General features: G+C 43.9%; 1 protein-coding gene and 1 pseudogene across 1 annotated transcript in view; both read right to left on the reverse strand.

The window, feature by feature from the left end:
* Window positions 1–24,982, reverse strand: part of PAPOLG (poly(A) polymerase gamma) — a 419,007-nt gene that overhangs the window by 351,511 nt on the left and 42,514 nt on the right. The gene's annotated exons all lie outside the window — the stretch shown is intronic.
* LOC131765194 (small ribosomal subunit protein uS19 pseudogene) overlaps window positions 2,788–24,982 on the reverse strand; it is a 113,130-nt pseudogene continuing 90,935 nt past the window's right edge.

Here is a 24,982-nt window from a genome sequence, read left to right on the forward strand (position 1 = left end):
TGGTGTGGGGGTGGTGTATGTATTAGTTCGCTAGCGCTGCCATAATGAAGTATCACAGACTGGGAGGCCTAAACAACAGAAGTTTATTTTCTCACAGTTCTGGAGGCTGGAAGTCTAAGATGAAAGTGCTGTCAGAGCTGATTTCTAGTGAGACCTCTCTTCATGGATTGGTAGATGCTTTCTCACTGTGTCATCACATGGATTCTTCTCTATGTATACATGGAGAAAAAGAGATCTCTTGTTCTTCTTATAAAGACATAAATCCTACCGGATTAGGGTCCCATGTTTATGACCTCATTGAACCTTAATTACCTTCCTAAAGGCCCTACCTCCAGATTCAGTCACATTGGGGGCTAGGGCTTCAATGCATGAAAATTCAGTCCCTAACCGGGTGACACCTACAAGCAAGGGCCCTGAGATTCCTGTGGCCCTGATCTCAGAGTCACCTAAATTACATATATAGAGGTTTTAATTTTGGCGGGGGGGGAGGTGCTGTTTCCTAACGGTGCAGATTTCCAACTGCCCCCTCCCGTCATTGCTGGGTCAGTGAAAGCTCTGAATTGTGTGTTGGAAATGCCACTGCTTTCCATAACAGTTATGTATTTACATGGGACAGAGCTGAGGCCAAACAGTGCTGGCAGCTATTCAAAGCCTTCCATAACCTCCCAAAGTTAAAGGCCAGTCACACGCCTGACCTGATGTTTTGGCTTCTCTAAAGCCAAATTCCAGCGTTGGTTGATTTTCTGTTCATTTGAAATAGATCTGTATGAGATGTAAGTGTATATCCTGTAGGAGGTTGTGGGGGGAGAGTGAAGTGAGTCAGAAGGGAAGAGGGGGATCTCTGTCCTGACAGTGCTATTGCCTGCTCTCTTCTGATGAGTCTAGATGGGTTTAAGGGATTTGATGTGGCCACGTGAAAGCATGCCTTAGAAAAAGCAAAATGTCAGTGTTTTGAGGCCTTTCCGTTGGGGAGGGTGGGAAAGCGGTGGTCACTGCGTGTTCTCCTTAGACCAGGCAGGGGAAAGGGAAGTATGTGCGAGTCTCTGATAATCCTCTTCTCTTTCTTCCCCTTGCTTTTGTTCTTCAATAAATCACTCAGGACAATCTGCTTCTCTTTAGTGGTGTGTTTTCCTAGGATTCAGTCTTTGTTTGAAATTCTAGAACAGCAGAGTTGCAGTAAATATGGTCAACCTACGTGTAATTATGCTGGTATGTCAACTTTGCCCCTCAGAGTCGGGTCTGCTCTGGTTAACCAGAGGCCCCCCCTGACTCAGAAACAGGACCTCCTGCAGGACCCTGTGGAGGGCCGACCCGGGCCCTGCATCTGAAGGGGGTAAGCGAGCCCATAATTACGCTCATTGTTTAGGTCAGAGCACAGGAGGGTTTACATTAAAGACCTCAGCTGGCACACACAGCGCGCCTATGGAAAACATGAACCGGCTCCTTCGCCCGCCCCGTCGTCCCGCATTGCCTGTCCAAGGGCTTGGGTTTCACAGACGCCTTCTGTGACTCCGCTTCTGACCACTCCTGATTAGAAGCTTGGATTCCCCCATTTCCAAGAGGCATCTCAACCCTGAGGTCTGGAAATTGAGCCACGAGCTGCCTTTTGAGAATCTCAGAATTTAGGTCTTGGGAAGGACATGGAGGTGGTCTCAGCTGGTGTATATCAAACTTTACTGTTCACACGAATCACCTAGAGATCTTATTAAAAGTGCACAATTGAATGCAGCAGTCCTGGGCTGGGGCTGGAAAGTCTGCAATTCTAAAAAGCTCCCTGGTAATGCCCTGGGGCTGGTTACTGGACTGCCCTTGGAGTAGCCTGCTAAGCCTTAGGAAGGATAAAAGGGACGCCCAGAGACTTGAAAGAGCTTGTTAGGGCAGAGTAGAGACTTGATCCTTCTTGTCCTCAGAGTGGTTACTGCCCAGCATGGGCACTGCTGGCAAGGCTGGGTGTGTCTTAGCAGAAAATACCCTCCTGTAACCACACCTGGAATCTTGGAGCAGGGGCTCTTTCTCAGATGCTCTGGGTAGATGTAGATCCCCAGAGCTCTTGACATGAGCCCGTGGACCTCAGCTGCTGGGAATCTGGATAGGAGTGGATCACTATGTGTTCCTTCCAGGGCTTCAAAGGGGTGTGGGAAGGGAGGGCACTTTGAGCATGTTGTCTATTGAGAGACGCGTGCAGTCCCTAACCCCAGGCCACTGTGGGAGATGTCAGGCAGGGCCAGTTGGATAGGCAGGGGAGTATATGGCATCAGGATAGAGGGAGATGAGTGTTTTTAGTAGAAATCAGAGGATGTGAGGCTCTGTTTCTGTCCACACCACCGTGAGACCTTGGGCAAGAGAGTAAACCTCTCTAGACCCCACCAGTATAATAGGGTAGAAACAAAACAGAGAAATCTACTCCTATATGCAAAGCCTACCTGGCTGTAGAGTGGATCCAGGAGTCTAGGATATTAGTAAAGAGCCTGGGCTTTGGAGAGAGACAGACCTGCAGGTGGAACTGGGCATTTGTAGTTGTTGTTTGATGTGGGCATGTTACTTAATGCCTTTAAGCCTCGGTTTTCCCATCTGTAAAATATACTTACCTTGAAGGCATGTTGAGAAGATGAAATGCAGTCAGGTATGGAAAGTACAGGGCATGCAGGAAGCACTTCATAAATGGTTGTTGTTGTGATTATTGCTATTATTATTACTTCTGCCTTTATTGGTGGTGTGATTTACTTACCTATTTACCTTTTTGTTTTTTTGAAAAAGAGAAGTCTGTGCCTTGGTTGGCCAAGCAGGCTACTTGAGGGGGATGAAGCAGGAGTGAGTGGCCCCCGGCCCTGCTTCACAGGTTTATAGGTGATTCAGAGCATGCCTAGGTAGTGCCGGATCATCTCAGGCTTGATTTCCCCCTGGTTGAAGGTCTTGTGGTTGTAGGTGCCCACCATGCTGGCCACCTTCTCAGGCAGAATGATCATGACCCGCAAGTGTGTGTTCACCACTGCCAGCTTCTCCTTGGGCAGCGCCTCTTTCTGGGCCTTGCACAGGCACTTCTGCAGGGATGCTGCTTCCTCCACAGGCCTCTGTTCAGCATCTGATGCTGTCGTGTGCTGTGCGGCTGCAGAAGCTGCTGGTAGAACACATCCAATATCTGGTCAAGGTCCACGCTGCGGTAGGTGAACTTGTGGAGGGTCTGCTTCTCCTGCTCTACTTCTGCCGCCTTGTCGGTTCTTCGGCAGCCTGATTTACTTTTATACTTACTAACATTTTGCCTTGTTCCAAAAAGTATTTGAGTGGCCCATATACATGGAAATAAGATAGCCTGATAAAATAAACTATCAAGAAGTAGAAAAAGAAATATTGGGTAATTGGCAGCAGCAGCTGAAAACATGGGATGCCCTCTTTGTGGGGTTCTCCAGGAAGACCAGGTCTGCTGAGGGGTGTGCTGCAAGATTGGGCCTGGCCATCTAAGATTGGGAGGGCTGCCACCGGAGGCATGGTGACACGTCTTTACATCAGGGGTAGGGGATGATCTTGTGGAGGCCAAGAGTTTGGAAGGATAGCAACTCACCTGGCTTGGAGGGGAAGAGAGAGTCAGGTCTTTCTTTGCACTTTGCATCTTTGGACTCACTCAGTCACAGCTTCTGTGTTTTTCTAGTTGGTAAGTAGAATGTTCATTCATAGAGGTATGTGCTATGCTGTAAAGAGTTGGGGTAGAGAATAGAGGTAACATTTGTTTTTGGAAAACTTTCACCTCTACTATCTATTCTTTCTCTTCCTTTTGTCACCTCCAGGCATTGCCAAGTCTCTCCAGAGGCTATATTTTTTCTTATTTCTCTTATTTTTTATTACTTCATAACTGATAAGGGTTTTAGACATTGGCCCTTCCAAGAAGATTTCTATTTTAATGGGAGTGGGGAGAGGTTTCCTTATGAGCCACTATAGTGATAAGATATGGTGATAAACTCTATTGATAAATAGTGAAACTTAAAAAGTAGAGCAAAACATTCTCTATCCCCAAACCCTCCACTCAAATCCTAGAGAATTGTACTGAAGAAGTTCTAACTGAGCATTCCAGAGTCCACCAAATCAGAGTCCTGAATTACAGTTCTGACATTGACTAGCAGGACCCTTAATCTCTCTGTGCCTCAGTTTTCTTATCTGTAAGAAAGATGGGGATAACAATAGTATCCACCTCACAGGGTTACTGGGGGGAATAAATGACCTAATAATATAAAGAACCATTAGATTTTGGTGGCCAGTGGTGTTTCAATTACAAAAAAAAGTTGGATATTAGAGTAGTTCAGTCTTTTGGTCACAAAATACTTGATTTGCACAAGTTGACCACTGGCATCTTGGGGTCCCTCAAAGTTTTCACCAGTGGGTTGGGAGTCCAGCAGAACAGATTAAAAATGTGGAAAACAGTGTCCTTCTGTGATTCATCAAGTCTGATTAGCAGTTGGAATGTTCATGGAGTGGATCCTATTTGGTTAAATAATGGAAAAAAACATTCTTTTTATTTGGCAATCAAGCATTGAAGTGTTGGGGACGAGCAGTCCCTGGTTGGATGGCAGGTCCAGATTTCCCCAGCCTTCTCTTTGACCGTGGTCTTCAACTGCTGGATCTTGAACCAGAGTACAGTTGCAAGAGCACTGTGGAGAGAGCGTAGGATCAAACACTAAGACTGAGTTATGCATGGGACTGGAGAGATGACAAATTTTGTGAGTCTTGTTTTCTCTATCTCTAGAATGAACACTACAAAACTTCCTTCGTAGTGCTGTTAGGAGGACTAAAGGAGATGATGTGTTTGAAATGTTTTGGAAATGATTAAGGATAATGCAAATATTTATTATTGTTTTATCCTCGAAATGAATGGACTCATGTCATTGCAACTAGAAGGAGGCCCAGATGGGTTCAATGCCTTGCTCAGGATGAATTAGAGGGAGGAGGTGATGTGCCTTGGGGCTGTAATGGGACTGAGCTTAGCAATCACCTCCCGCACTTGTCCAGCATGTCCAGGTGTCTGCTGATCAGGAACAGATTTGAGTCTATTGGTTTTTTGTCTGCTTGGTTGAATTGTAAAGATCTGTGCTGTGTGTTGTATTAGGTTCCATTCTGTGTCCAATCACTGATTAATTCTGTGACTCAATTAAGTCATGTAGGTCTGGTGTCTCGGCTCTGCCTGTCTCAAAGGGAATTCGGAAAGTAAAGGCAACTAAAGGATTGAAAGTGAAAGCACTTCTTGGAAGATGCTTCCATTCTGGAGGCAGGACAGCATTGAGTTTATGAGCACAGACTCCTTAGTCAGATGCCTATGTCTGAATCATAGCTCTGATACTGACTACTAGGTCCCTTAACTTCTCTGTTCTTCAATTTTCTCATCTGAAAATTGGGGATAACAGTAGTAAGTTGGGATTGTTGTGAGGATTTAATGCTGAACGGCTTCAAATGGTGCCTGGTCCAGGTGGGTGCTCTGCATTTGTTAACTACAGTAGAGTAGGGCCTGTCCTTTGTCCCCTTGGAAGGTAAGATTCCTGCAGAAGAAATCAGTCGGGGATGTCTGGGACACTTTGGTCCCTATTTTTTTGTAGTATTGTCCCTCATAAGTCACTCGTAAGGGGACAGTTTGCCAAGTGCTCTGCCAAACTTTGTAAAAAAGTGGATTAAAAATGTTTAAAGATAAATCTCCAACTATTAACCTTTCCCTGACTGTCCTAGAGCCCCCAAAGCAGATTTGTATTTATATGAACTTATGGGGAAAGAGGCCTTTAGTGGCTGAATTAATGCATGCAATGAGTTGTTCAGTGGTAGTTGTACCATCACAATGGAAATCTCTCATGTTCTAGAACTGATGGACAAGGTCGTGCTACAAAGTTGATCAGTTAATTCTACCTTTTATTTGTAGAGTCTGTCTTCCCAAATGCTGAAAGGAATGATGTGTGTTCTCTGACCTGTTATTTCATAGGAAAGCATGCCGGCCTAGGCCTGGTTTAGGAAGGGTTAGTTGTCATTCATTATGAGTGTTTGTAGAAAAATGCAATCAACATGACATTTCTGATATAGCATCACCCAAAGAATACCAGTGTTGATGTAGCTGGACACAGAACACTGTGCAGCTGACTGGGGTCCCAGCTCTGTGTTGTAGCTGATCCTGCTCTCAGAAGGTCTGGGTGTCCTTGCTGAGGCTAGAAGGAAAGAAAACAGAGCTGGGCGGGCAGGATCACTAGGAGCTCTGGATCCACGTGTGCCGAAGTGCTATTTGGGATAGAACATGACTGAATTTGTGCCCCAGGACATTTGCTCCTGGTGCAGCAATTAGGTTACCAAGAAAGCTTTGCATTGCTCTATCTCCCCTCCTAGAATTGTTTTTATTGTTGTTCATAAAGAAAAGAGGTTGTTTTTTGTTTTTTTTTTAATTTCCAATCATACAGGTGAAACTTGTCCAGTGGAATTCAGTGCTCTGGGCCAAAGGGGAGGAAAATGCCATCCTAGCCATTCTTTATTGGCAATTGTAGTTAGGTCCGGTGTGTGTTGTTATGCAGGGTATGGCATAGTGCAATATTCTTGGAAATCGTGGGAACATTAGGTATGAGCCTTGGCATTTCGGATTCAGGAGCTGTGTCAACATTTGGGCTGTAGCATTCTCTTATTTGTTCACTCAACAAGTTTTTTTTTCCCTCTTATTTACTCCTCATCCTTTCTAGAAGAGCAACATTTTTTCTAGAAGAGAATGTTTTGGAACATCTGAGGGTCTTGTAGTATATGCTGTGGTAGGCTTCCCAGCTCCCGCCTTCAAAACCAAGAGATGTTGGCTCCTGCTGATTCACAGCTGTACTCTCTCTGGAACCAGCCCTGGAAGAAAGAAGCTGTCTTGCCCAATCTTACTCCTTCTCCCAAGGGCTCCCTGCCTCCAATTATTAGTTACTTGAGAATAGGAAAGCCTGGTTCCCTTGCTTTAACTGGGGCAACTCAGAAGGGCATCTCAACTCCTGAGTTCCCTACGGAATTGTCACAAAGGCGACAGCTGCATCACACAGTTCAACTCTCCCACCTGTCCTTTTCTGTTTCCCCCTCTCTCTTACAGGTATTATTTCCAAGCATGCTCCCCAATTTGCTCTGCACCCAAATCTCTGTCATGGAGTCTGTTTCTAGGAAATCTGATCTGAGGTCGATCCCTTGGAGCCATGATTAGAGATGAAGTGGTGACACTGGTCTCTGACCCTTTTTATCTTTTCCAGAAATGTTTCCTAGTCATTCTTTCCTAAGAATGATCTTGGAGGCAGGGCTTCTGAGCCTGTCTAGGCCAATATTATCTCCATGCATATATATGGAAAATCTGGAAGGATACCCACTGAGCTGTTAACAGTAGGAGAGGAAGTGAGGAGTGAATTTCTATTTTACCTGTATAAACTTCATAATTGTCTAAAAAGTAAAATAAAAATGCATAATGTATCAACTGTATAATTATTATATTTCTTGCTTTTTAGTCGACTTTAGTATCTGAGTGTGACCAGTGCACAGCCCACGTATTCACCGTCGCTGGTCCTCTGAGTGTTTAGTGGAGAGGCCATGGTGGGGTAAGGGGTGGGGGTATGACTCTCAACCATATGGCTCAGCTTCCTCTACCTCCTTATTATTATTATTATTATTATTTTTTGCGGTACGCGGGCCTCTCACTGTCGTGGCCTCTCCCGTTGCGGAGCACAGGCTCCGGATGCGCAGGCTCAGCGGCCATGGCTTATGGACCCAGCCGCTCCGCGGCATGTGGGATCTTCCTGGACCAGGGCTCGAATCTGTGTCCCCTGCATTGGCAGGTGGACTCTCCACCACTGCGCCACCAGGGAAGCCCTACCTCCTTATTTAAAAAAAAAAATTTATTTATTTTATTTTTGGCTGTGCTAGGTGTTGCTGAGTGCGGGGTTTCTCTGGTTGCGGTGAGCCGGGGTTACTCTTTGTTGGGGTGCGCTGGCTTCTCATTGTGGTGGCTTCTGTTGCGGAGCACGGGCTCTAGGCGCGTGGGCTGCAGTAGTTGTGGCTCGTGGGCTCAGTAGTTGTGGCTTGCGGGCTCTAGAGTGCAGGCTCACTAGTTGTGGTGTATGGGCTTAGTTGCTCCGTGGCATGTGGGATCTTCCTGGACCAGGGCTCGAACCCGTGTCCCCTGCATCGACAGGTAGATTCCTAACCACTTCACCACCAGGGAAGCCCTCTACTTACTTGTTGACATGAATCAAAGCAGAGCAATGCTCTGTACCCTTTACCACAATGAATGGAACCCTCTTACCCTAGTGTTTGAAGAAGTGTTTGCTAGTTTTTTTTATAGGGGATGACATAATTCATGGAAAGTATCTAAGGTGGTTGGGAAAATAAATGATGGTTATTTTACCATTATTATTATGTTGTTGTTGTTACTGGGTTTTGTATTAGAGCATTAGCTCTGGAGTTTTTACCAGAAGGGTTCCCCTTCCTGTCCCTGGAATTCCATGTCAAAGCAGGAGAATTTAATGCAAAGTGAGCACTGTGATGGGGCTCTGTCCCTCCAGTTCTTTCATGGGCCAGGAAGCTGTGTCTGGTCCCTGGTCTGCTGATGCAGGATGGTTAGGAAGAGGGACCCATAGAAAGCTGCACTTCCTTCTGAAAGTTTCCTTTAGCATTTAGGGCTACCTCTTTGGCGTTATCTATAATGCAAAATGTCAAAGACTGATCCTTTTCCATTGGGGGACAAGGATGAATTGTCTTCACTTTGGGGAGGGCACAGAAGGGTGAACCCTCATACTCACTCCCCTCTCTCCCATATGTGAGCCCTAGTCTTCTGTGTCTCTCCCCCAGGTAGCACTGAACACAAGGTGTCAAAGGACAAGCAGGCCACAGAAATCGAGCCTGTTAAAATAATTTACCAATTCGACAGTAATCCACAAAATGGAAACCCAGATCCTATGCCTTGTTGTTCTAAGAAAAGTTACCTCCAGCCCCTATGCCTCAGTTTACTCCTGTGGGACATTGAAGTAGCCAAACAGAGGCTGGAGAGATGGAGGTGGATGTTTGTGAAGTGGGACCTGGGGCAAATCCTTTCATATCACCTGTCTGGCTTCCCTCACAGTGCTGTTTGGGCCTTAATTGGCTGGGTTAATGAATGTGGCTATCTAAAGCAGATTGTATGTAAATATAAGATCAATGAAAAATAGTTTTTTTGCTTTAAGTAAACTCTTCAGGTAAATGTCTTCCTGGAAATCAAATGCTACAGTGCAGCTACCATGATAGATAGATGTGGATAAAAAGAAGCAACTTTGCTCTGGGGCAGTGTTTTCCAAATGTGTTCCAAGGAACCCTAAACCCAAAAGATGTTGCTTTGAAAAAGGGCTGCATGTATTGATATTTGTCTGTGTGTATATATTTGTGTGATCAACATGTTTGGGAAACAAAGCATGCACTTTAGAAGGAGGGAGGCTCAAAAAGTGAATTCATATACAGAAGGAAAAAATAAATCAAATTATACGATTATTAAACTTGCTGACAAATGTTACAAACATGACAAAATCTAGAAAACTAACAATATTTTGAATTAATTACCTGACATACTTCTATGATACTTTTCCTTCTATATTCTTTGTTCAACTCTGTACACAATAATTTTGTAATATTTTCTACAGAGAGAATAGAAAGATTATTTAGTCTTTCTCCAACATGGCTGACAGAAATTTGTCTTTTATTATTGACAATTAAGAAAATGTCAGCTTTGCTGCTTGTAATTGGTAATGTCATAACTTTTTAGGTTGTTGACAAACTTGGGACAACCTCTATCCAGTTTGCTTTGTATGTAAAGCTGTAAGATTTCAGGGTGTTTCAGGTTTTCTGGTATAGTAATTCATCTTACCTACTCTTTACACTGATGACCCTCATTAACCTACCAGTGTCTTGGAAGGGCTCCATGTAGTGAGGGACCCTGACACTTAAGCTTCATCCACTTCAGGGTAAATTTGCCTTTGTATATGACTCCTTCCCCTATCCCCAAGCATGTATTTGGAAAAATTTCAAACCTAAGGAAAAGTTAAAAGACTTGTACAATAAACATTTATATACCATTCACCAAGATTCACCAACTGACATTTTTTACTTTTGCTTTACCTCTTTCTTTCTCAACCTATACCTCCCCGCCTTCCCCATCTAAACACTTACACACACAAACACACTTTAGACTACATCTTCTAGGAATAAGGACATGTTCCTACATAATCACAATACTATTACCATGCTCAACAAATGTAACATAGATATAATAGTATAAAGTTTCCCCCTACAACCCTTGGGAGGACAGCTTTGGAGACCTCAGTACACACCCTGAGCTAAGGAGAGTCAGCAGGCCTGGGCCCAGAGGGGGCAACTAAGTGTGACAGCCAGGGTTCCTTACGTGGACTTGCTTCCCCGGAGTCACTTCACAGAGTCATTGGTAAGTTTTGTGGGTGTTTTTTGTTTTTTATTTTTATGTTTTTTTGAGAACTGTCCTTTGAAAGAGTCCTAGAGAGGGGCTGATTCTGTTAAGATGGTGCTACCCAGAAACCAGAGGGCCAGATGAGCTGGCAGAGGAGATGAGGAACCCTGGAGATGCCATCCCAGCTGTTAACTGGAGTGCCCCAGGAGAGGCCCTGATGAGCTGGAACTGGAGGTGGCCACTGCTGAGAGCTGCCAGATGTGGGGACAGACAGGAGAAGCCACACAGCTGCTGCCACGCATAGCAGCTTGCACTGAGACCAAAGACCCTTGCAGGAAGCCCTTCCATTGGAAGCAGAATTTCCCATCGTTCTCCTGCCTGGGCAAGTGACTAAGGGAGAAAGTTGGAATATCAGTTAACCTTTCTCCAATGTGATTTCCTCCCCTTTAAACCGGGGAACTGGATAAGATGACTGGTTTTCATGACTTTTAAAAAAAGTTAACAAAACGAAGCCTTCTGTGGGAGCCCGATTAGGTAGAAGTACAGCTGCTCTACTTGAAGAGGAAGTTGGGGCCCCAAAGCCTTCCCAGAAGCCCCACCCCCTCACCTTCTTCTACCTCTCAATGGCCTCTGAAAGGAGTTTTGGGTTTTTACAAACAGATTCCATCTGGAATAAAAAACAGAGATCTAAAATATTTTCCTCATTTCAAACATGCAAATGCAGGCAGAAGATTGATTAATTGGAATCCTGCATGGGATGCGTTTGTGAGTGCTGGTTTAGGAGGCAAAGGAAGTGCCTCAGAACCATGTGTTTATATAGCTGGGGAGGAGAGCCATTGAAGAACCCCAGAATCATTACGACTGTTGGCTCTGATCAGGGCTAAGAGGACCAGATAAACCCCAGTCCTGCGGCTGTGACTCTTGGTTATAGGAAGTCAACAAAGCCTTGGGATCCAAGTTTGAATGCATCCCAAGTGCCTTCTAAAGGCTTCATCCTTTCTGTTCTGCTTACCACGGGTCTGCATGGATACACTGGCTATAGCCTTTAGGCTTCCTAGAAAATATGAGCAAGTCTGGTAGTTTTGGGAAGCTCTATCCTATCCAATTCTTGTTGTAGAAGAGGGTATATTCCTTCTAGTTTTGCACAAGATCCATAAGAGTATGAGAATACTAGATAGGACGTTATGCTTCCAGAAGATTTTAATTTTCAGAGGACATCTCGTGGCCTCATTTGATTCTCACAGCAAATCAGAAAAATCGACATTAGGCTCACTTTTCAGATGGGCAAACAGAAGCCGAAGAGAAGGTAAGTGACTTGCTCATGGTTACATGGCTGACACCCGGTGAAGCTGGGACTGGATTTTATGATTCTGCTAAGCCAGCCCCAGATGGCCACTTCTATCCAGATATTAGATCAAATGCAGGTGCCTAGAAAGGAGTTTTGTTGCTGTGGCTCCTGTGGGGAAGGTTAGCCATAGGCATCATTAAAGGTGGTATTATGACCCCTTGGCACCAAGTGCCTGCTCCAGGTTCCAAACTCCACAGCACATGTTGGTATCCACTGGGGAGGGTAGTGCTACCTGCTCCTGCCCGGCCTCCAGCTGTAATTGCTTTTCTTCTCGCTCCTTGGGGCAGTAGGATGTGGCAAGAGTCTACAGATCTGAATACTGCTCCTAACTCCACTGCCAACAGGTTATGTGTCTTTGGCAACTTCTCTGAGCCTCACAGGATACTGGAGTACATCCTTGTTTCTCAAAGTGCTGTGCTTGGGCCACCTGTGATAGAGACGTTGTGTGTGCGCAAGCGCCTGGGTGGCTTTCAGTCCTACTGCAGCAGAATCTCTGGGGCTGGGTCACAGGCTCCTCTGGGGATTTGATGGCTACCGCTAGACTGAAGAGTCCCCAGGTGTCCTTCCAACTTAGTGTCTCCTTTCAGCAGTAACCCTTTGCCTTGACCCTGGATGGGCTGAGGTTTCTATAGGGAGAAGGTGGCACTTAACTGCAGATTTAAAAAGCTGTTTCAGGCAAAGACTTGCAAAAACTTGAGAGTCTAAGAAGGAAGTTAGCAAACAGGTGGTACAGGTGTGGTATGAGAAGATGTCCTTCGTGCTTATTTCAGGAACTGCTCTAAGTTCTTAAACTCTGCTCATGCCAAGCAAGTGTGTGGGGACTGTCTTGCCTCTCGTTAAAGCCAAAATAAATTACTCTTCTGGGGAGATGTCTCTTGCTGTCCTCTGCTTCTCTCTCTTAATTCAGGGGCTGTCTGGGGTTTGCACCCAAAGGAAGACCTGAATTCTTCCTTCCATTTCCCTGGGCAGACATGGCTGAAACGACATACTGTATTGACTAAAGAAGTGATACCAGGAGCACTGAGATGAGGAAGAAGCCCAGCAAAAGAGTCACATTAAAAAATATGTGCAATGCTTATTATAATTGTTTTGTGCACTCCTATGGTGTCTTAAAAGATTTCACACTTTATAAGGTCTGCTTTCCAAACTGAATGTGATATTGTCGTTTACTCAGGTTGCATATAAAAGTAGCTAAAACAGCCTAAAGAGCTAGTTTTAGGATTAGACTCACGAATCAGTGTTAGATAGTTGATGCTTACAAGCTTGAATATTTTAATACGCTGGGGTTGATAAAGTTATCAAAAGTGTCATGGCAAGAAGTCAAATCCTAAAGGGAGGCCATTGTCTTAAAAAGTGGTTAGCATTTATAGCTTATATGGGAACATAAGTCTTACTCACCTAAGACTACAGAAATTATGGTTTTTTGATGCAGCAACATGTGACCTGTACGATTTAATGTGAAGTACAAGAAGTGCTGCCAAGTGAGTGGGACATCTTGCTAGATAAGCTTTTGGTTATCTATTGTCTCTTTATGTAATTCAGAATCTATTACTGTTAGCTAATGCCTGTAGATTATTATTAGCTGCCCATGAGATAAATTTTAGGTATACTCTTTTCTGTGGGGTCCAGAAGGCTGTAGTTTGGAAATGAATTCTGGGCAAGAAGTGGGCATGATCCACTAGAACATTAAGAGGTGCTGTTTGGAGCAAGGATATAAAATTGGCCCCCAGCAGAGTTCTGACCCTTTTATTCTCATTCTTTAATTCTTCAAAGATCATACACGGCAGATCCAAGTCCAAACCTGCAAGTTGTTTCAGTATCCTGGGATCTTATTCAACAGAGCTAAGGAGATTCAGGTTTATTTTAAATTGCTAGGCTCATTCTTCCCAGCCTCTTATCTTTCCTGTGTGGCTATTCCAGTGTCCACCCCTAAGCAGCTTCATTGCAGCCAGCCAGCTGGACGCCAGCATCTGTGGTTAAGCAGAATCCTGACTTTCCAGCCCTCAGTTTCAGCTACTGCTGCTTTCTCCCATCCAATGATTATATTGAAATAAACTGTTCAGGTGGGGTGAAAATATCTAGAAAGAGGCCTGTAAATCTGACTCAGTGGAAACGTCTGCAGAAGGGAGTTCTCCCTGAGATGTGTATTAGTGGTGGGAGCAGCAGTGTGGGGTGATGCTCACCCTGCCAGGGTCACTGTGTCCATGTGGAACACCTTAATTAGGGCTTCATATAGTTAGAATATTTTGCATATTACTGTTTTTTAATTTCAAAATTATAGCTACTTTAAAAAATAATAGTTCGTAAAAAGTTGCTCGGTTTTCCGTTTATTTTTTAAATTATAAAAGACACGTAGCGTTACTGATAGTTTGAGAAGTAAAGATAAGGGAAAATAATCATTCATAATCCCTAACCCAATTATTATTTTTGTTTATTCCCTTCCGGTCTTTTTTTATATGTATGCTTTTATCTAGTTGTAATCACAGCGCAATACAATTTCCAGTCCCTTTCCCACTTAGCATGTGTCACTTGCATTTTCCCATGTTGCTATATGGTCTTTATCCTCCTAATGGCTGCATGATGGTCCATTGCAGTGTATTTACTTAACAGCTTACCTATTGTTATCATTTTGATTGCTTCCAGTTTCCCACTGTTATAAAGCATATTGTGATAAGCATCTTTGTACATACTGTTTTCCCATACTTGTGTTATTTGTTGCATATTTTAAAAAGTGTTATTCAGGAACCAAGATATTTACTCAACAATGGGAATTACATTTGAAGCTAATGAGGAAATGGGGCATTATTTAACAATTTGTTGGGTCTTCACTATTCCATAAATTGAAGGGAACATGCAGCAGAAAAGTATTAGCACAATCATAGGTGTTTAGACATCTGAAAAGTACTTCTGGTTCATTCAGAGGTCCTGGGTATTGTTAGACTCTTCCGTCCTTCGCGACATGATTAAGTACTTTGGTGCTGATCGTCATTGCTTCATTGCAATTTCAATGCCATATGCAGATACATAAGAGGCTATGTGAAAAGTTAAAAAAAATCAGCATATTCTTTGGTCAACATCTCTCAGGAACGATACCAGTGATTCCTCTTTTCTGAACTTCACCTAAAAGTGTGGGTTTTGTGGCTGTCGTAGCAATGCCATTCTCACCATGTTCAGTGTCAGTAATATAGTCCTTAGTGAGTGTCCAAGCGAAGGCTGTGATCTCCTACTTAATATTTCTGAGGCATTGAACGTATTGGTCACTCACATGCCAAGTACAGGCTCGTAATTATAGTGACAGTCTCTGTTTTTTTCAAGGGTTGCAAAGGTTTTATTTAATGAAACATGCTTAAAACTAACTAGAACACTTTTCTGTCTCTCTTTCTACCCCTCTTTTCTTGACTGAACTTCATTCCCTCAGTGTGAATGAGTAAGGGTGAGTTTTGGGAGGCAAGGAAGCAGGGTTCACGGTAGTGGGTCTCTGTGAGCTAATAGCAGAGAAGAAAAATAAGCATTGCAGTTATTAAACGGGGGAAAAAATCAGGAAAAAGGCGTGCATAAAGGATTTATCCTTTCCACAAAAACATTGATTAATGAAATCTAGTATGAACGGGGTGTCATGCCCTTTAAATATTAGATTTCATTCTTAGTGGATAGTAGTCTTCTGAAAGGAGATATTCTGCCTCTGCCGGCTCTTTACGGACACATGTTTCAGGCCCTTGCACTGATCAAGGATGCAAATGCTTCAGGTAACCGAATCACTGGATATGGTGAAACATTGTGCTGGACAGATGTGTTGTCAGGAAAGGACTTTTGCTGATAAAAGGGACAGCTGCCCTCGGGATGGGGTGGTGGTGGTGGAGGGGGAAGGGGAGTCAAGTAAGAGGGAAGGAAGTATGCAAGGGAAGGTGACCAAACCACACGAAGCCAGCCTCTCGAGCCCCCAGCTGGGAAACTCCACCAGCTTGCTAGCTCTTCCGGTTCTAGCAGAGCTGGCCAGACATCTGGCCTCTGTTCTAATTAAAGTGGGCAACCAATTTGGTGACTGTAGTGAGGAAAACAGCAGTGAAATCTTGATGCCTGTAGGGTCGTAACAAGGTCCCACATAATTCTTTAAGACTGAGGCTTTGCCAAGTTGTATCCATTTCCTAAGGGCCATTTAATTCAACTCCACTTAGATTTATTGAGTGCCAGTTATATACAAAGCCCAGAGCTCAGCCCTCAAAACCCTTGCCTTTTGGGGAAGGAAGACAAGGGGATAACAAACTATGTTGTAGAGAAGTTTGAATGAAAGACCATGATAGAGGACATTCAGGGTTAGCAGAGGAAGTATTTTATTATTGAGAGAATCTGGGCAGGCTTCCTGGTAGAGTTGACATTTTCTCCAAACTTGGAATTTTGAAGTCAGGTTCTAGGCAAACATTCTAGAGGATTGCTGTGAACAGAGGAACAAACTCCCTAAATGAAATTTCCCACCTGGAACTCTCTTCTCTTTCTGGGAGTGAGACAAAAGACTCATTCCAGTATAGTCATGGAATTTCTCACATTTCATGGGTGGCATCTCAGGCCCTGAGACCTCTAAGACTAGGACTTTAGACAGATGGAATGAACCAGGAGCCTGGCTTTTCACACGACTCTAATTGTTGGAGAAGGATCATTTTCGCCCCTCGATATCTGGCTTTTGTTTATGCTCCAAACAGTGCATATGGTAACCTGTTACTATCAGGAATAATTAAGCCCAATCCACCCAAGTTATCTCCTGCTAGGTAGTTAACCTGACTTGGCTCTGTTGGTGGCATTGGCTAAAGGCAAAGTGAGAGCTGTCTATATCTCCGTATAAATGAGCCAGTTGGATCTGATTTGTTAATTGTTTTCTTTCCCTTCTGCCCCCTCAGATATTCTTCCCCCCACGTTCTCCCTAAGTGCCAAAGGACTGGTTGGCAAGACTGTGCCAGGGATCTGAAAAACTCTTATTTTATCTTTGTTACTGAAGGCAAAAATGATCTGTTATATATATTTTATAAGAAAATGTGTTTTGTTTGTAGCTCTACAGTCAGCCCTCCCTTTCCCCCTCCTAATAAGCTCATGTCAGAACTCTGAAGTAAGTTTGCCATAATGGTAGCCTAAAGGACATATTTTGTAAGAATGAAAAATGAACATATTATTTATATATCAATAGTGTAAGAAGCATTGATCAATGTAAGCAGCCTGATGTTTTGCTTCTCTGTTTCCCCTCCAACCCTCCTTTACCTTACCCTGCCTCCCCCTCCCCTCGTGCCGCAGGTGCCTGTGACACTCCTACTGTTTAGAAAGCGAGTTCTAGCCTGTCCTGGTCAGTTTGTGCTGGGATTTGGTCTTTAATACGGAGCCTTCAACGGCCGAGCCTCCAAAATGACTCTCTGACAGCCAGCCATTAATTACCATCATCCGCATCTAATTCATTCATCCCTCTCCCTCTCTTGTAGAGGGACAGCTAGGGCTGAGGGCACTCAGGGAAATGTAGGCATGATTCCATGTTCTTTATGCAGAGAGGGCTGCCGGAGACTTTGTTGGATGCAGGGGCTTTAATTGAATTGGCTTGCCAATAAAGCTGTTGTCATTCAGTAAGTGAATTTGTTGTACTACTCAAACCACAGCTGCTGCAGACAGCCCGGAATTTCCTGAAGGCAAGCCAGGCCATGGGCTTGCCTGGGTTCAGCCTTTTCGATGGATCCTGAAGGCCATGCAGAGTGTGGCCCTGTGGAGGTTGATTTTGGCACCCATTTGGATGACAGTGAGTTACAGGGGCAGGCTGGAACCTGATGAGCCAGTGGGGTGTGACCTTGGGGGATCTTGTAGGGATCAGGGAACCAATAGGAATGTTAGGGACAGTAATTGGTGGGCGGAAAGCCTTGCCCACCACAATTGAGTGTTTTCGTCAGTCCCCAGGCAGCCTCTGCCCTTGGCTCCATCGAGCTAGTCATAAGAGGATATCACTTCCCATTGTAAAAAAAAAATTGAGAATATGACAGTTAACATATTTGTAGAGCCTTGTTTAAGAGGTCGAGTGGTATTGAGGAAATACTGCAGCATTAGAACTGGCATTTGTTACTGGGAGATCGTTGGGCCAGAAATACTCTACCTCTCGCCACGGTTTATAAAACATGGCAAGATTGGCAGGTTGTGTGATTTATGATGGCTTTAAAGTAACATCAAGATTAAGGAAAGTTTTTCAAGGGACTGCAGGGCCATTTTTATTTTCTGCATCCAAGCACATGCATGTATTTGGCTCAAGAGAATGAGAGCAGGGCTGGCAGGCAGATTTTCATGTTTTGGCGTCTTTACAATTTAAATAGATGGGGATCTCTTGTTGAACTCTTCATTCAAGTGATTTCTCCTCCTTGTAATTTGGAATTCCCTGACCAGTGCTCAGACCTTTTCGGGGAACCTACTCTTTCCAGTTGTGGAGAGTTCATAGAGCAGAAGGATCTCTAGTCTGCTTTCAATTGTTCAAGAGCAGAGCATTTTCCAGCCCTTTGCACCTGTTCTCCATCGTCTAACTACCTTTTGGCTATTTTGTTGTATCTTTACCAGGAAGTGGGAGGGAAAAAAACCCTCTAAGTCAAATTTCATTTTTGTTTGAATCCTGAAATTCTAACAACTCAGAAACTCTTTAAATTAAGCCAATGTATTGGCCCTGTTCTTGACCTGACAAGTGAGAACTGAATTGATATGTCACATACATGACTTTAAGATTATAAGGAAAAAAGAGGGTGTCGCATGGGAACGAGACTTTGAGATTCTCTATCAGCAGGAATATATTCAGAATGAGAGAGAGTGAGGTGGAGTGTATATGTGCTCGTGTGTGTGTGTGTGTGCGTGTGCGTGCGTGTGTGTGTGTGTGTGTGTGTGAGAGAGAGAGAGAGAGGTGGGGGGTGAGGGGAGAGAGAGAGGAACAGAGAGAGAGAGGTTACTTTGATGTCTGACTTTGGGGTGAAATAGAGAAAACAGTGCCCCTAATTCTAGTCAGTAAATCCATTGACTGTAACTTTCCCCAGGTATAATCATGCTTTTGTAGACTCTTCTCCTGAATTTAATCATGAAGGAAGATGGAAATATATTAATTACTATTTCATTGCAAGAAGGTGGCTTGAACTACAGGTAAAATTTAAGGTCCATTTTCTGAAGCTTCAGGCTTAGGTTAATTTTTTTTTTTCCAAAACTGGTTAACTTTTAAAGTCAGAGCCAAATTTAAGTTATGTTGAGTTGAAGGTGAGATCTCTTTTCCTCCTTGCAAATGAGAAGTTTGTCTGTCTAAGCTACAGATGTTCTGAAACAATAAGAAAAAGACAAAACAAATTAAAGTTGTTCCTCCAAATGGCACAAGCATGCCTCCAGAGGACAGGATTTTGGTGGCTGTTCTTCTCCATTGCCACCATCTGGCGTCTTTTGTTTTCTGTCTTCTGGCCTTTGTATCATTCCTACTATTCCCTACTCTTTCACCCTGATCTCCTTACTTCCTCTTTCTCCCATATGTCTCAATCTTTTCCTCCTGATCTCATCTGATCATATATCAAATTATATAGGAATAATATTAAAATTTAAAATGGTCTTGCCTTTAAACACACAATTTCCTTAACCATCTTCCCCAGCTGCTGCTTCTTCCTTCCTTCATGTTGGGGGGTTTGCACAGCTTGTACCCAGTGAGGAGGCCACCATGATCCTGGTGATTTGCTCCCAGATGCTGCTTCCCACTAGCTACTGTCTCGGGTGGAAGACTTAGATCTGTGTTGAACTTTCCAAGGTAATACAGGGAAACCCAGCTGAGACCCACCCACAATATTCTTCATTTTGAGTTTCTGCTTTTCATAATGAATGCCTTTCTGTACTTCTCTTTGATAAGTGGAATTAATGTCTCCACCTGAACTGGAAATGCTAAATTGATGATAGTCTCTCGAGGATTTTGCGTCTTGCTCTGACACCTTCAGTGACTTCATCAGAATTTAGGTGTATTAAGGGATTAAGGAGTTTAGCTTATATGTATGAAGTTCTCAAGGTGTTCTCAGAGGTAGTTCCTAAGCCAAGTCCTGATGGTCCCTCGGGGAGAAGACTTTTCAGTGAACACAGTTCAGTGTGAAACCTCATGACAAGCCAGCATAATACTGTAATCATTTTCTAGCAGTGGTTATGGAAAATGGTTATGGAAAAAATATAATCAGTCTCCCCCTACTTTGGTAAGCATTGTTTTCACTTCTCTTTCCAAGATTCAGAATTCTGCTTTGGTTCCCTCGTTGCTTTTCTTCTCAAGCTGGGGTATGTGGGGTGAGGTGGTGGTATGCTGGCCAAACCTTGGGGCTGTAGGATAAATGTGGCAGTTTCCCTGGAGCGTTTATTTTATTGAAGGATTTTTGAGGAAATGTTAATTAATGGAAAGATTATTATTACATTATAAAGTTGAATATAAAATTTGCATTAATTTTAAATAAAATAAGGAAACTTCAAACTTCTGCTTTAGATTCTCTATGTTATCCTCTATGTTGGGCCCCCAGAAGTGTGATTTCACTGTTCTTGGTATGAGGGGTTGGAAGTTGCATGACCCTTGAGCCAATCACCCAACTGGGCTTCTTATCAGAGCTGAGAAAGACTGATTTGTCTGACAGTGGATCTTAATATCTTTGGAGCGTGAATCTTACTGTATATATAATGTCAATTCAATCACCCCTAATAATGGTGCTAGATATTAGCAGCTGTGTTATAGGCAAGTGTAGGAAGGGTGAAAGACTTCGGGCAATTTAATCTCTCCTTGGTTTATGAAAATGTCTTGCTGTGCATATATTCAACCCACAGTCATCTGGGGACATGACATTTGTGTGTGGATTATCTCAGCTTCTTATGTTCCAAATTTCCATTTATCTGCTCGTTCAGTCAGTTGTGATGAGTTGGAAAGCTATTTAACCAGGTCCTAAACGTCAACTCTTAGATCAGACTCAAGGGAGATATGCAGAGTGGGCACTCTTGGCAAAGGCATCCGATTGATTTCATCATGGCTTTGGCCCCATGCCCTAGTGTGAAACTTCTGTTCCTGCTGAAATCTGCACTAGCATGGGTCACAGGGCTCCTTTAGCCCTTCTGGCTGAGGGCCTGGCTCCAAAGCAGTCTAGTGATCCCTTTAGTCCTGTAGCCCCACACTCTGAGCTGAGTCTTTCAATTTTGCCTCTTGAGATGAGAAAAAGTGCAGGTCTTCAAGGAAGAGCCAGTGAAGAGGACATTTCTCTTTAAGGCTAGCGTTGATCCAAGATGCCCACCTTCGCCAGCCCACAAAAGTAATAATCCCAGGTTTAGTGGCACAGGAATACTAAGAGAGGAGTATGAGTAGATGAGACTGGAAAAAGCACCGGACCCAGACACTCCACACTTCTTCACCCTTCTCTCATCACAGGGAGAAGCTTGGGAGTGGGAGAAGGGGAAGAATTGGGGCACCAAGGCCGGCTAGTGAGGAGCAGGATACGGGGGAAAGTTTAACGGAAGGAACTGTCAGGTTTCTCCTGATGGCTGGAGTGTGGGACTACCATTTTGTCCCCCACCATAAGAAGGCCCCTGCGGAGAGAGGCAGTGATATTACACAGTCCTTTATTTTTTGTTTATTTTTCAGGTTCTTAGGTGTGGTAAAATGGCTCCGTTATGGTGGAAAATGCACTGTTTTCTCAAGGTGGCTTTGGATTGTGTGTGTGCTTCCCTGGCAGGGCACCTGGTGCTAATGCTTACACGATCCATGAGGAAAGGGTTTGCTGACCAGGTTAGCAATGTGAACAAGACTACAGGAGAGACCGTTTAGCTGCCTGAGAACAAACTGTTTTCTAGCACTTCAGTAGCACCACTTACATACAATTTTAATGTGCTAATGGCAAGTGATTATTACTAGTGAGTTCACTTGAAAGAAATAAAATAGCCTTCTCTGTTCTCTAGTTCAGACATCTCACTAACTCAGACTTGCCAGGTGCCCTGAGCTAGAGAGGTGCGACGGGAACGTTCTCTTGGATTTGGGGCATTGAGCGTGCATGCAAGCAGGGTTCCTTTTCTTCAGAAGAAGAATAAATGGCAACATCCTGTTTTGGGGTTTGAAATCGCATGACTGAAAATATAAAGGTGACAACTGTGATATGCTTTTTTAATGAGGGCAGAGATGTCAAGAGAAACCAGCCTTCTAGGAACAGAACAATATTCTGTCAGGTGCTATGGACTTAAGACCTTTTTCTCTCTTGGAATAATGTCCTTAAAAATAACCAAATTTTCCATTCAATAGAAAAATGTTCATACTTCCCTCCCCATCAATATGAATTGTTGTCATAGAGCATGGGGCACTAGCAAGCCATATTGACTTTGGAAATTAAAATGGGAATGTTCAAGAACGTTTTTGAAGAATTATATGGGATTTTAGCCATCTTAATGGCTTTCTTTTTAGGGTCAGTGAGAGTATTCTTGCTAAAATGTAGCCCATTGCTTTAGAAATAGTTTCCTTAATGTCTTTCCTGTTGCCCCTGCTGGGTCTGTGCAGGAAATGTAAACCAACATACAATATGTGTGTTTATTTTCATGTCCCATTTTATGGGAAATTGGATGGGATATTCCGCTGAGGCTTCAGCTATGAACTGTTGACAATATGGAGAGAGCAGGGCAGCCTATTGCTGAAAAAGTTTGCCAGGGAAGAAGGGGCTTCTGAAATCTTTGAGAGCTATAAGGAAGAGCCAGGCCTCCCTGCAGGAGTTCCGTTACTCAGGGGCAAGGAGGGGAGGAGTGCAGTAATGAAACTGGCTGGTGAGCTACTGAGCCAGTAAACAACAACCTCACCCTCCAGCCCCAGTTGCCAGCACAGTAGAGCAGGTCTGCTGTACCACACCTCATCTTGTGTGATGTTAAGTCTGGAGTCAAAAGGAGTCGTTAACTCGGCAGAGGGCAGAGTTACCCCAAGGACCCCTGCAGAACCGGAGAGGCTATATAGGTTGTCAAACCAGTCATAGCCTGGCCATGTGCAGGTGGTAGCTAAATAGAACCTTTTCCTGGGATCCTACTGGAAAAGTAATTTTAAAAGTGTCTGGGCAGTGTGGGGCCTTGGCAGGGTGTGTGTGTGTGTCAGTGTGTTTCCTGTAGTATGTTTGAAATCTCAGGGCTATGCCCATCTGTAAGGCAGCGGTAGGTGTCAGTGGGAATGCAAATTCTTCTTACAGAAGAAAGGAGTTAGTATGTTTGCATTTTAAGCTCATAAACAGCTGTAGCCTGGACCATCATCACAAGCACATTGGGTCTGGAGGCGCTAAGGGCGGCCGTTTGCCAGTGCGCTGTGGCAATTTCCAAGCTGTAGACTGAAATACTGTATAAACTTCCAATTTGATTAGGATTTTGTCTTGTGTTTCTAAACAAGAAAATTGAGGAGTGTCAATTTAATTTTGTAGTCTTGGTCACTTTTTAATTCCAGTTGGCCATCTCAGCCTAGATTTGTGCAAATACTGATTCCAGGAAATAGTCAGAGTGCTAAACTTGGTAAGTAAATGTGTTTATTTTACAAATGGATTCAAGATGAAACACCCAGCACTTCTCCAGGGCATTTCTGTCCCTGCCTGTTCATTTTAGCAGCTTGACCAAATGAATTCCCTTCCCTGAGTATAATATTTAAATGGACTTCTGGCATCTGATGCATTGCCTGCTGCTCCAATTTCCTAAGAAAGTCATTTAAATAAAACTTGACTATCTTGCATCTACTATGGAAGCCAATCCATTAAAAATCCTGGTCACTTCTCTCTCTCTCTCTAATTTTAGACAAGCCATGTGGAATTATTGGCGTTTGAGAAAATTCATCTTATCAGAGCTGAAAGTTTTGGATTTAATTTTTAACAATTTTTTTTTTTCTTTCCTAGCTTCTAAATGAACAAAAAGACAAATAAGAAAAGGTTGCCATGAGAAGTTAGCAAGCTGTCAATGGAGATTTCACTACTAAATGAAACTCCACTTCAGCTTTTTGGGGGAAGAGTTGTACCTCCCTTTCTTCCAGTTCCCAGCCTTCTCTCTACCCTGCTCTTCCCATGCCCAGTATGAGAAAGGAAAAGAACCTTGGCAGGTGTCCTGTCTTCCAGGAATTTGCAGTCTGGTTAAGGAGACAGGCTGTACCCATTCAGAGGGTAGCCTGTGTGATTTGGGTTATTTGCTGAGCACAAGATGAGGGTGCAGAGTGGAGAGGGCAGAGAGATGGTTATGCACTGGTCAGGGGCCAGGATGTGGCGGTGCTGTTCAGTTGGTCTGAAGGGTAGTGGAAAGTGGTTATATGAAGAGCAAGGGAGGAGATGCTGACAGTAGTGCAAAGATGGTGAATACGAGAGGAGCCGCCTCCACAAAAGAAAGAAGTGCAAAGCAAAAGGTCAAGCTGGAGGGCAGGGGCTTGGCCAGCTTGACTGCACCCCCAGAAGGAGAGGGGATCATGGAATTGCCGGAGACAGGGCTAAAAGCTAGGCTGGACGAGACCGTGTGGTGGGGTTAAGGAGTTTAGATTTGTGGTGTGGCTGGTAGGAGGGGATGTGCCGGGAAGTGGTGGAGAAGAATGAAGCCCACGGTAGAGGGCTTCTGTTCTCAGTGTTCTTGGGCCTTGGGTGGCGCATGTGTCATATCACAACGTGGGTCACCAGAGCCAGAGCTTCCTAGAGGCAGGGGCCAAAGCATGGCTTCACGTGGTGCAAGGTAGAGGATGCTGCAGACTGGGGGTGGCTGGGAAGGTGTCTAGGAAGAGAGGAGGGTTTTGCGACATGGAGGGTGTGGTCCTAGGTAGTACTTAGAGTCACCTTTTATCACAGGAAGATGATTATTAAAGCAGCACTAGATCCTACCTTGGCATTCGTATGAGTAAAAATATATTGGTTGCCAAATTTACTTCTTGTTCCCTTTCTTCTCATTCAAAATAGTAATTGGTGCTTTTTCCCCCAAAACAGATGTTCTCAATTTTTTAGCACGTTGTGGGGTTGCAGAGTGTGTGTGGGGGGCAGCAGCTGGTGATAACATCTTTTATTTTATTTTTTATTTTCTGGCTGTGGGTTGGAGTTAGAATCAGGATTTAGAAATGAGGAAGCCGTGGCTTGTGGTCCTGCATCCTGACATCTCACACTGCATCTCAGGTAGCAGTTGTCCTTATGAGTCAAACCTGCAACCTATTAGCAGGTAGGTTGCATCTTTATATTATGTAAGTTATACCTGCTTGTGGT

Source organism: Kogia breviceps, chromosome 11 (assembly GCF_026419965.1).
Source record: "Kogia breviceps isolate mKogBre1 chromosome 11, mKogBre1 haplotype 1, whole genome shotgun sequence".
NCBI classification, from domain to species: domain Eukaryota; kingdom Metazoa; phylum Chordata; class Mammalia; order Artiodactyla; family Physeteridae; genus Kogia; species Kogia breviceps.